Source organism: Solanum pennellii, chromosome 5, assembly GCF_001406875.1.
Source record: "Solanum pennellii chromosome 5, SPENNV200".
NCBI classification, from domain to species: domain Eukaryota; kingdom Viridiplantae; phylum Streptophyta; class Magnoliopsida; order Solanales; family Solanaceae; genus Solanum; species Solanum pennellii.
The window spans coordinates 41,853,366-41,870,025 of NC_028641.1; the positions used below are offsets into that span (position 1 = coordinate 41,853,366).

A 16,660-nucleotide genomic window follows, 5' to 3' on the forward strand; every position below is an offset into this window, starting at 1 on the left:
GTACTACTCTTGCTATGTCTTTTGACATAGCCTAGTTGCAGGATTTGGTGATGTTTTCTTAGGTGAAGACGAAGAATATCTAGCTGCTTCTACTTGTCCTACCGCTTGGTGGGAGTTGTGTCTTGTATTGTACTGTCCATTGTATCCTTAGTAGGTCTTGTGTCGATTTAGACTAGATCATTGGGATTGTTAATTACTTTACAAGTCTTAACTTATTTTTTTGAAAAAGATTCCATTTCTAATGATTTTTTTATCTCTATTATATATTCTATTTTGTTAATTTTCCGCATGTTTTAACCTTTGGTATATGAGGGTTCTCCTACTTAAGTGTTAGAATGGGTGTCCCCACTGCCTGATGGATTGGGTCGTGATAAATATATGAATGCATAGTAGGATTTTTGTATAGGCATGCGTGCATCGGTTTATTTATGACTTACACCTTAGGAAGAGGTCTTAGACGATGACTTAGGGCTTAGTATGGTTTAATTAGGGTTTTCATGAGGTGTGCGACAAGAAACCCCTTTGTAGGTAATGTTTGTGATTGTATGTTTGTGTTATGCGTGCATGCTCTTGCTTCATTGTGATACTTGTATGTGGATGAATGTTGTAGTATTGATCACAATTGTGGTATATGAGATAGATGAATGGTGTAGCCATGAAATCATGATGCAACTGTATGAGCTTGATGATATACTTGTGATTGTGATTGTGATTGTGGTGTATAAATGAGATCGGATTACAAACTTCCAGCAAGCTAACAGGCATTGGATTTCCATATTCTTGCAAGCTAAGTTGAATTCGGTTTCCACATTTTGGCACAATTATGGGATCGGTTGTCATGTTCTAGCATAAACATGCGATCGAATTGCCACGTTTCGGCAATCTAACGATTTGTGTTTTGGTTCTGTGAGAGAATCAACTACTTGTGATATATGTGTATTGTGAAGCATGTGATGTAATATTGGGTGTGTACGTAACCGTTGATGATATTATATATGTTTATGCACATGTATGCATGTGAATTTATGGTGGTGTTGATTCTTATATGTTGTATTTGTTGGGTATAGTGGAAGGGCAAGGTGTTTAAGGGGTGAGTAGTGGATACCGAGGGTTGCTCGTGGGTGTAAATTGCAATGGAGAGAGGATTAGTATTAGGATCTTGATATAATGTAAATATGACTTTGGTTGGTAAAGGTTGTGAGTAATTAAGGGTATATCAATTAGTCGAAAATGAAGGTGGTGGTACTTGGTAATATTCTATACGGTTAGTATGTTTAGGCTACGATCAAGTAAATCCGGAGTGTTAATTGTTGAGAAAGTGATTAGTATATAGCGTATTACTGTAAATTAAAGGTGTCCTAAGAGAGGGTAAAGGTGGAGAAGCGAGTGTTTCAATTCATGATATTATTATTGGTTCTTTATATTATGAGGTGGGTGTCGGGTTTACTGATGATGCCTACAAGTATATGTGGTTGTACTAATACTACTCTTGTTATGTCTTTTTGACATATTCTTGATGAAGGATTGGTGACGTTTCATTAGGTGAAGACGAAAAAATTCTCCAACAACTTCTTTTCTTCCTTCCACATGATTGGAGTTGTGTCGTTTATTATTCGTCCAACTTTTACTCTTAGTATATCTTGTACCAGTTTAGAGTAGATTCGTGAGAGTTTTTAAAATTACTTTACAAGTTCAAATTAAAAAGTGCATCTAAAGATGTTTGTTAAAATGGAATGTTACTATGATTACATCTATTTTTGTAAAATGGAATGTTACTATAATTACATCTAATTTCTATAAATTTTCTGCATGCTAAAATTTGGGATATGAGGATCCTACTTAGTTTTGAGAGTGGGTGTCCACATGGCCCGGTGGATTGGGCCGTGACACACATAAATCGTGACATTTAACCAAACATTGTATGATTTTATGTTTATGTTTCTTGTTTGTTGATATTATATTGCATTCTAATGTTTTAATATTATTATTATTCATAATTTACATTACTTTCATGCTACAAATTTGATGCTTCATATTAAGTTGATGATGTAATTAATAATTTAGCACATAAATATCCTACATATTATGAAATGCATCAATTAAATCTTTGTCACTTTACAAGATCAATAATAAGTTATGCACTCATGAGAAGACTATTTAACACAATGTATATTTCTACTATATCAACAATATTGCACGCACTCATGAACATACAACTTTATGAATGTCTCTCGATAGATAACGAGACAACTTAGCATGGCTCACACGTTCAACGCACGTGCCCATGACTAGTACTATAAATAAAATCTAAAGAACTTATCATATTCTCTAACTACCTTTAATATTTATGTTTTGAGATTATATATATATATATTATTAAATGAAAATATATCAAAATACATTTTACTCAAATTTTTGTGAAGTTCTAAAAAGTGTAGAAAAGTTTTTATTATACTAAGAATCAACTTTATTATTTCGCAAAAATAACACAAAAATGTGAGTAATTTAGAGCAATAAGTAACAAAAAAACATAATGATAGCAAGTAGCATATTTTAATATAAAAAATAATGTGTACAAACAAATTAGAGCTAAAAAGCATGACATAAGCATATATTCAATTATAAATTTTATATTTTAAGAAAATAAGGTATAATGCATTTATATCCCACATAAACAATGACCGAAATCTACTGACATGACTTAATTTAATTAGGGTTCTATTATCTCTCAAACTCAACTTTTTATATTCCTGCACCTTTTGTGTTGATGTGACAGGTTCAATCAAATAGGTTGTTATGTTTGTACACACGTGACTGTCACGTGTGTCAATAATTTTTTCTTAAAAAGATAAAAACTAATTAAATGTTTTTAAAGCTTTTTTTTGGAAAACTATTCTTTGATGTTTTTTTATTTTTCTTTATCTTGTATGTAGATTAAGTCAATACACATATACTTTGTTTTATATTTTTTTTTACCTTCATTCATTTATTTTTCTATTGATTTTTTACTCTTTTTAGTTTCTTTGTCTTTCCTTTTGATTTTATTTGAAATTTAATTACAAAAGTCTTATATATAAAATAAGTTAATTTCGAATAGATATTAAAATGAGTAATAAAATCAAATAAAACTTTTAAAAAATACATTAAAAATTGAGGACACTTTTTATTCATATTTTATTTAAAAACAAAAATAATTTCGTAAAAATAATTAAAAGTGAAAAGATAAGAAAATTAATAAAAGAAAAAAACTTAAGTTTTAAGTGAGGAAGAAATTAAATAAATTATTTTTGAAATAAAGAAAATTATTTCATTATGAATAATTTTTAAATAAAATCACTATTTATTTAGAAATGAAAAACAAACTCTTAAAAAACTAATTGATTACTAGCTATCTTATTAAAATCATCTATTCACGAGTGATTTAGTACTCATTATGACCAAGTAAAAACTCATGTACCACTTTCCTTCATAGCTTCTTTAGCTAAATTGCTCCATTTCTTGGAATTTCTTCTCAATTCTTCCCCTTATTCGCCGCTTCCCATTGCGATCGTGATACATCTATTGAGCTCATCTCTTTCCACGACACCACCTTAAGTGTATTAACTTTAACAACATTCTTTCAAATATCTTGAATGACTTTTACATTACAAACTTGATTGTTCCAGAGTGGATATGCCACGGTAGGTACCACAGATGCTATGCTCTCCAAAGTTGAATTCCATCCATAGTGAGTCAGAAAACAAACAATAGAAGGGTGTTTAAGAACTTCCACTTGGAAGCACCAACTCACTATCTTCCCCTGCTTTTCGAGTTTGTCTTTGCAACTCAACTTGTCCTCCATCTTATCTCCATCTTGTGCTTACCTAATCGCCCAAAAAATGGCTTCTCAGATTTCAATAATTCGTGACCAACTGCTCCATCAATTGACTTGATATTTTCAAGTAACTACCAAATTCTATGTAGATAACTGATCCCGTATTCATTGAGTTCAACCAATCCAAATAATTCTTCGAACTAGTCTCAATCATATGAGCTCGAAAAGTATCATCATCAAGAAATATTGAAGAAATTAAAGACCCAATTTCCACCATAGTAACATGCTTTAAAATTCTCAAAGCATCAAACTCCAATGCATCAAAAGTGTTCACAAGAACTCTTTGATTTTCTTCATTATTCAACATTTCAATATGCCTTTTAATAGAGTTAACTGCTCAGTTGGTACTTTTCACATCATCAAACACAAAAGACAGAAACTCAATTGGACTAAGTGGTGACAATCCGGTAACTCTATTATTTTATCCTTAGTATTACAGTTTTTGAAATAATCATAATAGTTTGTGAATCTATAATAGTAAAAATAAAAAATTGTGGCTGGTTGGATCCAAAATAATGTAGACGAGATTAATTTTTTTGATCACTAAACCAGCCATTCCATGATAATTGTATATATGATATGTAAAAAATCGATAGTGTTGACACTTAATTTTGGCCAAACATTTTTAAAATTCATATAATTTAAATTTTATTTATTTAATAGTTTAAAATACAATGTTATAATTTTCAATAACTTTATCGATAACTATTTCTAGTTGTCAAAATTTAAAAAATTTTATGAGTTATTTTAATAACATTATTTTTTGTCACACCCGTTCATTTTTATTAAACTGATATTTTTGTTAAATTACACTATTATATGTCATTGATTACATTTATTATATTTTTTTAATATTTATTTTATGTGTTATCTTCGCTAATATTCATTTTAATATTTTGCACAATCTAAAAATTTATTCACATATAGATAATATTTCATACAGAAATATTTATATTTAATAGTGATTTCGATCCTTATGTTTTTTAGATAATGATATTGTAAATATATGTGATTTTTTATTTTCTATTTAACTTCTTTCTTAGTCATGAAGTAAGGATGGGGGTGGATAAAATAATTTAGGGTTGGGTTCTAAATTTTTCAGTTATTTGAAGAAAGGTCTCTTTAGTGTTCATGAGCTTTTCCCGGCAACTCGTCGGAGCTCTACCGGGATCTGGCGTGTCCACTACCCAATGACCCCCCATTTCGCCTTCCTTCTCCCTTTCCGTTTCCGGCTAGCAACCATCGCCTCCAAACACCCATTTTACTCTTCTATTCGTCTGAATCACCACCACCAGCCGTTCCCCAACCACCTTTCAAAACCCATCGCAGAAACAACCAACTCACAACTCATAACACTACCAACAAAAAACTGACCCGTCAAACCAGACCCATTCCCACTCGAAGTAGCCACCAGTAACCCCCATCTCCGACAGACAACAACCACGAAAATCAGCAGACCCAACACCCCATTATTAAACCACCATTTTTTCTCACAAGAACAGCCACCAAACAACCCAAAACTTGTTTGAAAACAACCATCATATAAGAACCATAAACAAGTTATCAGTTAGATTTCAGCTCCGGCGGAGACAAGCTATGAGCTTTGAAATCAGCGACAACAACCTCTGTGTCCGTCAAGGTCTGGTTATCTTTTGATCGAAGAATGGTATATTACAGAACCCCAACCCTTTTTCTTCTTATGTTTGTTCCTTTAATTATTTCATGTTTTATTTCCCTTCGATAATCTATGTTTTTGTTTAATTTCTTAGGTTTTTGTATTGGTCTGATCGAATTTGATATTTTCCAATATTGTTCCCTCATTTCCTTGTTAAAATTTTACCTCGACTATCCCATTCTTTTATTCATATTTTTGTTTATATCTATCTGTAGCTACTTGGCCTAAAAATTCATATATGTGCCCCTTTTGTTTTGATTAGTACTTGTTATTTTTATAGACATATTATTGATTTTTACTGTTTTTATTTTTATTTTTTAATATTAATATTTCCTATGGCTGAAAGTAACTTTATAGCTTAGACATTTTTAAGTACTTACACTTAACTGTTATCTTGTCGTGATTGTTTATTATTATTATTATTATTATTATTTTTTAATATTTGATTAATTTTCATTTTTTCTCTCTTTGTGTTTCTATTATTTAATTCTTAGTTGACTTGTACATTTTGTTACTATTTTATATTATTTAATGTTTATATGTGTTCCAGTTTTTAAATTTGGTATATATGTTAATATGTTTTGTTAAAGATGATTTCGTTCACCTTATTGTGTTGATGACATATATCTCTCATGGTCTCTTTATTTTATTTCGCTATTTTTTTGCTACTTTATTTCTTTTCTATCATAAATGTGGCTTCATTTTGTTGCCATTATTATTGTGGTGTCACAAGTTATGTTATCTTTTAGTAGTTTATGTGATTTTGTGTTTACACGTAAATTTTGGCCAACAGAATGGGCTTTGGACTTAAAATCACCCGCTTTTAGAAGTCTGGAAGGCGGCACTAAACTAGTCGGGCTTGCTTGAATCGATAGGCTTACCAGACTTCTCTGTCTATTCAATTGATTTTGTTGCAGACTCTTTCCCACGCCTATTTCTTGCCCCGGCCCTGTAGTGGAGCTTGCCCCCCGCCCTAGGCTTATTGAGATCTTTCCCTGTGCGGGTAAATTTGGGCTCAGGAGGGGAATACCCGGTTCATCGAAACTTCAACCAGAAGAGGTAGGCTCAGGTTCCTGGTATAGGTAGGATAAAATCTCTACTTCTGTTTTGGAGGCATTTCCATTTTAAAAGATGGAAATTTAGTTTAAATTTATATATTTGTAGTTCAATATTAGATGAAGAAATTACTGTCTATTTCCTAGGCCTCCCATGTTAATAAGACGGATTTTTAATTTTTAAGTTATTATTTGAGTTATTCATTTTTACTCATATTTATTTAGCACTAACACTTTTATTAAGTGTCTTTATATGTAAACGGAGTTGCTTTCCATTGGAGCTACTTGAATAAAGTTCGAATCATATTGTTTATTTATTATAGTATATTATCAATATTAGGAAATTTTTAGGTCGTGTTTTATATTATTAGTTTATTTTTATTACTTGTGTATATTACATGTTATTATACTTGTGTACTGTTTTTATTTTCTCCTCAATTTGAAAAATTGAACTCAATCGGGACCCATAGTTGTGGATTTCTACGTATGTCTAACACCTTTCCTTCGAAATAACTTTAACCCCTTACCTAGAATTTAATTGTTTCGTAGACCATTTTAGTTGATTTTCTAGTTTTTTTCCTAAAATTAGGTGGAGACTCCTTTAAAATTTCATTTATTCTTTAAGTTCATTAAAATTGAGTTAATTGGCATTTTTATGTCGCCATGACATTTCCCCCTATTTGAAATAAGTAGGGATGTAAACATGTACCAGTTTTTGCATTTTATTGGATCAAATTGAAAATGAATTTTGACCCCCGAGACTTTGTAGAAGAATAGATCAAATAAAGTCATCAACCATCAGAGAAAAGGAGCAAAGATTTAATGTTTCAACGTTTGGGAGTTCTTTTATTTTACTAAAGCTAATAGGCTCGTGGTTAAAGTGACTTCAGTTCCTTGATTGATTAATTGTTTGGAAAATTGAAGACATGGATGGGTTTATTTGGCCTTTGCCTTGAAAGAGTGCTATAAGAACACAAGGCTTTCTATTCTTCAAATTTTTCATGTTCTCGGTGGTGAAAAGGGAAATATTCATGAAGGAGAATGACGGTTTTGGGAAGGAGAACTTTATTTATTGAACTGTCTTGGTTACAACTTATGTGGGTGACACATATTTATACTAATAAATAGATAGTTCTAGATACAAAAAAAAATCTAAAAGTTTCATTATATTCTTTAAATATTCACCTTAACCATTAAGTTTTGATATAATGTTAATATTTATATAATAAAACAGTATCAAAAGATATTTTACTCAACATTTTAGAAGCTCCAATAAGTATTGAATTTATTGTTATTCTAAAATAAATTTAATATGTAGCAAAAAATTAAATAGAAAATACATGAATAATTTAGTAAGTAGAATAATATAATGATAGCAAGTAATATGTTTTATCATTAAATATAATGAGTGTTGACGATTTTGAGATACAAAAGCATGATATTTATTTTTTTAGGAATCGTCATCGTCATTATTATTCAGTAAAATAAACTAGCAAGTAATGCATGTGAAAAATATGATACAAGTCAATGTGTGTCTATATATCACTATGAGTGATGTGATGGTGTAACGTCTAGACCACATACCCGAACTATTTTATAACTTGCGAGAATATTGAATGCCTCAACTAAGTGAATCCACTAGTCTAATAAGCTTAACGAATCATCTAAAAAGTATGACCCTTCTACCAACGAAGACTACATGGTTTATGGAGACTTGATTTATTATGAACTCGTTCCCATATTGGTGCTCAATACTACTTCCATAATAAACACGACTCATATCTTTAAAAACATAACTCTTCCTCCGTGGTTTGAGCTTAGTACTCAAAAATCTTGTCTCTTAAAGAAGGTGAAACTCAAAACTACTAATGAAACTCGTTTGGAAATCGGTGTTTCATCTCTTGTCTAAATGTAAAAACATTTTAAGTCTCGGAAATACTTAGTTCCCATATAATCATTTGAAGAACTGAACTTCACTATTACTATCACTCAACTAAGTGTTACAAGTCTTTAAACAAGTTTAAAACATGTGCAAAAGACTTTTGAAAAAACTCTTAAGAAATCTCTAGACTTGGCTCTTTAGGTTCCTTGAATTTTTTATTTATGAATCAAGGTGATTCGTATTTATGGGTGATTTCTAGATGTTTAGAAGTTATTTATAGTAGTTAGAATTGATAGGAAGTGTTAGTTCACTTTAGAAGGACTTAGACGGGCTAAACGACGAAGAACAGGTGGGGCCCGACATCCCGGGCGCACGGCTGGCGCAAATTGCCAGCCCCTAAAATTCAAATGTTGCAAAATGGATCAGAGTTGGCGCGCCGCCCCAACCTCTCTGGTGCAAATGGGGTGCGCCGCGCCAGCTTCGCATAGGTATTCGTGATGAATTTTCAACTTATTTTATAACTTTAATTTGATTCTTTTTCTCAATTTACCAAAGGGTCATACATCCAATACATGTACACAATAATATAACTCAAAGAAACTCTAAAAATCAATACTATTATCTCAGGAACTCCCCATTCTCAGCTAAATTCAAGAACGAAAGCAAATTCAAGAACACATAAAGAAAATAAATATTTCAATCTTTTTAGGACAAATTCATGCTAAAATAAACAAGTTTGTCGCATGAGTGAATGAATCCGACACTACAAAAGTCTCACATACCTCGTAGGATTGAATCCTTGGGAAAATCTGCAATTACTTCTTAAAGAAATAGATGAATCTCGACCTTTCTCTGCATTTCACCTATTGAGTTCTTTTCTCTAAAACCCTAGCGTATAATTTGAGTACGTAAACTGAACTTGGACCCCTAAGTAATTTCCAAAAACAAATTAAACTAATTGGATAATGAGAAAAACCAAAATACCCTTCTCAAATCTGATTTTGACTTTCCTTATCAAGACAACCCGACTTCAAATAGAAATATCTCCCTCATACAAACTCAAAACCAAGCAAATCGGTGTGGTTAGAAGGATAATTGAAAGACCTTTCATACAATATCTTGTAGCCCACCTAACTCATGTTGTGCTATGACCCAAAACTCATACATAGCTTAACTTGCCAAAACTTCCAAATTTAATTATTTCAAAAAATGGTTTCTTTCTAATTTTAGTTCTTTCAACTAGCTAGATATAACACCACGTATCCGAAAGCAGACCAAACTAGAATATTTCCAGAAGTTACAAGTGGCAACTGTGACATGATGAATCGTCAATCAGTTCGTAAGTCGACACCCTTAGAAACTGGTCTCTAAAGTCTATTAGTGGACTGACAGGACATATCATGGATCAATCCACAAATCATTGGTCAATTCGTAGGTCGAGATCCTCAGAACTTGGTCTCTGAAATCTATTAACAAACTAACAGGAAGAATCATGGATCAGTTTGTAGGTCGAGACCCCCAAATTCCATTATCTAAAGTTGATTGATGGATTGACAAGACGGATCGTGAATCCATCAACAGACCATCGATTAGTATCATTGGTGGCTTCAACAGATTTTAAATCAGGGGTATTTTGGTCTTTTCCTCATACGTTGGACCCTTAAAAACGTCGTCTAATCCCTAAACTACGTGTTTTTTGTGAGTTTTAGCCTAGTAAACTAATTAGAACTTACCCTAATAAATTATGCACCAAAAAAATTATCAAAATTAGAGAAAAACAAAGGATAAAGTTGACTAAACCCTAATTCAAGAACAAAGTGAGTTTTCATCTGTTCTAGCCCTGAAATTGAATGATTTCTCCGTAAATTTTTTCACCGGGCATGTGAGATTTTAGTAGTGGATCCCTTTCACCCATTAAGTCCCTATAATTCATTCAGAATCTTGATTTCCTTAATATTATCTAGACCTAGGGTTTATAGAATTTCAGAAAATCATTATGAATTAGTTACTTTAATGTCCGTAATCACACAATCATGATTTTAGTATGGTTTTTCATAGATTCTTTCATCAATTCAGAACCCTTGCTATATAGTTATTTTAGTTCATAAATTACACATGCTAGGTCAGATATTTCAGATATTCATGCCTCATATTTGAATTTTTCATTATCAGTACATTAATGTTACATTTTCAGTTAGCGTGTCAGTATTTTGAATTATCCAATATTACAAAAATTCGATCATAATTTGTTAATTACATAATCAATTGGAACAATCGTAATACCGAGTGGACAAGGGTCAGTCACCCTTAAGTCCCAGAACTAGGTGCCCTGTAGGTTGTAAGTCCCCTTTGGGAATCATTTTAGTGATCACACTAGTCACGCCTCTATACCTATGGCATAGTATATTAGGTCCTCTCGATGGGGCGTATACATTGGACTCCATATTTACCTCATGGGGTTATACGTCAGTTATAAGTAGCTCTCTTTTAGTAAGATCTATTGCATTGACCATGTTATCAGTTACAGTCAGATTTCAGTCAACATGTTATAAACTTGGTCATTGCATTTAGTTATATTGTAATCAGTATTTTCAATGTAGCATCATTCTTGCCTTATTTCATTTCCTATATATATGCTTTGTTCATTTATGTTATAATTCATATTTACTTTATCATGCATGGTCAGTACATTTCAAGTACTGACACATACTTTAAGATATATCCTTTCGTGATGTAGTTTCAGGTTCTCAGTTTCCATACCACGCATAAACATGTTCCCGATCTTCAGCTCATCAGTATTAGTGGTAAGTCCTCATTCTCCGAGGAAGACATACGTTTTCCTTTGCTTTTAGTCTTAGTTTGAGATTTTTCTAGAGTTAGCTAAGGCATGTACCAACACTTCTAGTCAATTTACGGGCTATTTTCAGACATAGTTAGATTCGTCTTTAACATTTGAGTTTGAATTTTCAGTTGTTGTTAAACTCTCAGTTTTTATAAATTAAGATAGTCTATGGGTATCCCCAATCATTTCATTTTTTATGATGATTTAGCTTCTGCATAGTATCTCTTACTTTAATTTAATTAGTATGCTTATGATATGCCAGCAGGGTTAACTTGGGGTAACTCGTGATCCTAAGTCTCATGTTCACGTCCTGAGGTTAGCTTCGAGGAGTGACAAACTTGGTATCTGGGCTTTGGGTTTATGTGTTCTAGGATGTCTATAAAGTTGAACTAAGTAAAGTCTTTTTCATGGGTATGAGGTGCACCGTATCTAATGAGAAGAGGCTACAAAACTGTCACGCTCCGAGTCTACACCTCGGCCATGGCTATCACTTGATAACCTTTTTTTTCCCCAAGCGAACCATTAGCATGGATTACATACTCAATGGAAGACTTAACTTAATCGGATAATCTCAAACATATAAATTTGAGTAGATATAAAAAATATCCAAAATGACAAGTTAAGTCTTTCAACAACCTCTAAAAGATAATGTAAAGACAACTGAATTACTAACTGTGTATGAAGCCTATAGACAAAGAGGGATGTCGAGAAATGACCCTCGATCATCATAACATATGAAAAACTAGAAAGAAAAGAAAGGAGTCCTCAGGAACTCACAAAAAAACTATGATGATCGGGACTAGCTTTCCCTATAGTAAAATAATATAGTTTATGTGATAACTTCTCTAAACGACAACCACCACTATGAGCCTAAGTGGTGGTATAGCATCTCGCCCATGCAGCCAGAACTTCCTGTACTTTGCCTGCATATGAAACTACTTAACTTAGTGGATTTACTAGCTTATCTTATGGAGTCATCTAAAAATTATGATCCTTTACTACCCATGCTGGCTAAATGGTTTGTAGAGACTTGAGTTAATATGAACTCGCATCCCCATATCTGTTCTCAATAATACTATTAAAATGTGCTTAGCTCATGTATTTGTATAGACAAAACTGTTTTTGGTTTCAGATAATTACTCAAAAGTTGGCTTAAAGCTCTTTTGGAATCGATGTTCCCTTTCTTTGTCAGTTGTGAAAATAATTTTAACTTCTGGGGAATAAATAGTTCCCATATCCTTATTTGAAGAAAAGAACCTCAAATCTTTACCGTTTGCTTAACTTTAACTTAAGTCTTAAAACAAAGTTAAAATGTTTGTTGAAGATTTTGTAAAACATTCATGAACTTCTTTTGACTTTCTTCTTAATGTTTAGACTTGACTATTAATTTCTTGACTCGACTCGACTCTTAACTTTTCTTGAATTGAATTATGTATTCAAGGATGAGGATTTGTGATAGGAAAGATCTCATGATGTTTAGAATTGATTTTAGATAACTAAACATGAGAAAAGATCGAACTATCAAAATGTAAGGGTAGGTACGCGACGCAGAGAGGCATTTAATTTTGGTTTTTACAATAAACTTTTGAGAAGAACACTCTATAACGATTCCATGACACAAAACAAATTTTTCTTAATTTGGTAACCAGCCCCACGACGTGCCACCCTTCCTGATTTTTTCCGGCGAAATTTCTTCTTCGTTTTTCATCCCCCAATTCATCCAAACTTTGTTCTTTTTCTCAAATTTCTTTCCATAGAGATAAGCAAATGTACCTAATAACCTAACATTAAATGACTCTATAATATGACGTAACGATCTTAGAAACTACGCAAATCAATCAAATTCAAGAATAGGTATCAAGATCATCAACTTTCAAACTCTTTTAGGACGAATCCATGCTGAAAGAAGTATGTATGGCATGTGGGGGAATAATCCCAATGTTACAAAAGCATTACATACCTGGTAGGAATAAATTCTTGGAGAAAACATCAACTAGACTGATCAATCTTGATGAATCTTGTCCTTTCTTTTTCTTTCTCCCCTTTTCTCCTTTCTCCAAGCCCTAGCATAAATTCCAAATTTCTAAAACTGATTAAAATTTGATTTGACCCATATTAAACTCCTAAAAACGGATTAAAATAATTGGTCAATGAAAAGACTAAAATACCCTCAAAAATGCGGATTGAACATTTTCTTATTAGAACAACCTAACTTCCAAAGGGCATATCTCACTCATAGGAACTCGGAATTACGCAAACTCGGAGGAGTTGGAAAGATCTTTCCAACTATATCTGGAAGTACACCTAACTCGTCCTAATCTAGGAGTTATGGCCGTTTGAAGTTGACCAAATACTCACTTTTCGTAGCTTAAACAAATTTTTAGATTTGTCATTATTTTCAAAATATGATTATTTCAAATTATTAGCTTCTTTCTATCTATTTCAAATAGTGAGATGTTACAATATCTCCCCCTTGGAAACATTTGTCCTTGAATGAGACTAGTCTTACTAGGCTAAGGGTGGTTACATCAAGTTCAAACACCCAACAAACAATAGCAAACAAACAACATAATCACTCATCATTTAGAGACTACTAAGAAAAGAATTAGTACCTTGGTTTGCATTTTTCCATATTCAAAGAGATGTGGATATCTCTTCTTCATATCCTCTTCATCTTCTCAAGCAGCTTCTTCAAAAAATTTGTTTTCCTCAACTTATGAACTTGACGATCTAAAATATGAAATGGAATCTCTTCATAAGATAAGTTATCCTTGATCCCAATATTTTCAGTTGGTATAATCAATGAAGGATTGTGCATGCACTTCTTTAGCATGGAGACATGAAATACCGGATTAACCGCTAATAACTCTTATGGTAGCTCCACCTTGTAAACTACTTTTCCAATCTTCTTGGAAATTCTATAATGACTAACATACCGGGGACTACGCTTTCCCTTCTTACCAAACCACATAATACCCTTATTTGGTGAAATTTTCAAGGATACCCAACCATCTAATGCAAACTGTGACTCCCTTCTCCTAACATTAATTTAGGTTTTGTGACGACTCTGTGTCATTTTCAACCTCTCTTAAATCACTTTCACCATCTCTATAGCTCTATGAACTAAATCTGGTCCCATCAACCCTGCTTTTGAATCTTCAAACAATCCATTAGGAGATCTGTATCTTCTCCCATAAAGAGATCCATTTGGATGCTAGAGTGGTAACTATTGCTGTCAGAAAATTCAATAAGGGGTAGGTGATCATACCAATTACCTTTGATATCAATCTCACATGCCCTCAAAATATCTTCAAATGTTTGAATAGTGCGCTCTACTTGCCCATTTGTTTGAGGATTAAAGGTAATACTTAATTTCTCCTTTGAACCCAAACCTTTCTGAAAATATTTCAAGAACTGTGCAGTAAATTGTGTATCTATATCTAAATAATGGAGACTGGAACTCCATGAAGTCTTACTACCTCCTGAATATATAACCAGGATTAATCTTTACCGGCAGAAAGTAGGCTAACTTGGTCATTCTATCGACAATCACCCAAATATAATCATGTTGTCTGCGAGACTTTGGTAAGCCTTTGATGAAATACATATTAATCATATCCAACTTCCATTCTGGAAGTTTTATATTCTTAGGAAAACCACCGGGCCTTTTGTGCTCTACTTTAACTTTGTTGCAATTTAGACACTTAGAAACGAGTTTGACAATGACCTTCTTCTTACCATTCCAACAATATACTTCTCTCAAATTGCGGTACATCTTTGTGGAACCCGCATGAATGGAATATCTGGAGCTATGACCTTCCTCTATGATTCTCTCTTGGAGTATATCAACCATTGGTAAACACAATCTGCCTTGATACCTCAATACCCCATCTCCCCCTTGTTTGAAAGTCATTACTTTTTGCCTATGAACATTTGCCTTCAATTCAAGCAAAATGGGATCTTGGTCTCTCTTGCCTTTTACTTCTGATGATTACTCAGCCACATTTTTCATCACTATTCCTCCTTTCATGGAATCCATAATTCTGACTCCTAGGTGTGCAAGTTTGTGCACATCTTTTGCTAACTCTCTCTTTTCTTCCTCAACATGGGCGGTAGTACCGTAGACAACCTGCTTAAGCCTTACCTTAGTGGTAAGGAATACTCATGTCTTAATCCTTTAGTAACTCTAACCACCTTCTCTGTCTGAGATTAAGCTCTTTTTGAGTGAACACTTATTGCAGGCTCTTCCGATCGGTGAAAACATCTACAAGAACACCAAACACATAATGGCATCATATCTTCAAGGAGAAAATTACAACATACAATTCTAGATCATGGGTTTGGTAATTCTTCTCATTAACTGTCTAGAGGCATAAACTATAACTTTGTCATTCTGCATTAATAAATAACCTAATACAACTCGAGATGCATTACAGTACACTACAAAACCTTGAGTACCTTTAGGTAAGGTCAAAATTGGGGAAGTAGTCAACCTCTTCTTCGATTCCTGAAAGATTTTATCACATGCTTCAGATCATTGAAATTTTACTGTCTTTTGGGTCAACTTGGTAAAAGGAGATGAAATAGATGAGAACCCCTGTATAAACCTTATATAATAGTCAGCTAAACCCAAGAAACTCCTTATATCAGTTTGAGATGTGTGTCTAGGCAAATGCTTAATTGCCTCAATCTTTTGTTTATCAACTCTAAAGGCATCATCGGAAACTATGTTGCCCAAGAACGCTAGAGACTTAAGCCAAAACTCACATTTCGAGAACTTAGCATATAACTCCTTATCTTTCAAAGTCCGGATAAATATTCTGAGATGACTATTATGATCTTATTAATTCCTTGAAAAGATTAGTATGTCATCAAAGATGATGATAACAAACATATCTAAAAAATTTGAATACTTTGTTCATAAGGTCCATGAACGATGCAGGTGCATTAGTTAAATAGAACGGCTCGACCAGAAATTCATAATGACCATAACGGGTCCTGAATGTTATCCTTGGAATATCACACTCCAATACTTCCAACTGATGGTAGCTAAATCTGAGGTCAATCTCAAAAAACAAGAAGAACCCTGAAGTTGATCGAGAAGTTCATCAATTCTTCGAAGAGGATACTTAGTCTTGATAGTAAGATTATTCTATTGACGGTAATCTATACACATCCTAAGGGGACCATCTTCTTCCTCACAAACTTGACCGGAGAGGCCTAAGGTACGACACTCGGTTGAATGAAACCTTTATTTAGGATATCCTTTAATTGTTCTTGTAACTCTTTAAACTGCGCTGGTGCCATTTTGTATGAAGGAATAGAGATAGGA

At 32.9% G+C, this 16,660-nt stretch overlaps 1 long non-coding RNA gene and 1 pseudogene across 1 annotated transcript; one reads left to right on the plus strand and one right to left on the minus strand.

The window, feature by feature from the left end:
• Positions 1-3,449: 3,449 nt before the first annotated feature.
• LOC107018886 lies at positions 3,450-7,773 on the minus strand (annotated as a pseudogene).
• LOC107018887 lies at positions 4,917-6,917 on the plus strand. Its single transcript, XR_001456693.2, has 2 exons — positions 4,917-5,540; positions 6,343-6,917. It is a non-coding gene; the product is annotated as an uncharacterized LOC107018887 (long non-coding RNA).
• Positions 7,774-16,660: the final 8,887 nt, after the last annotated feature.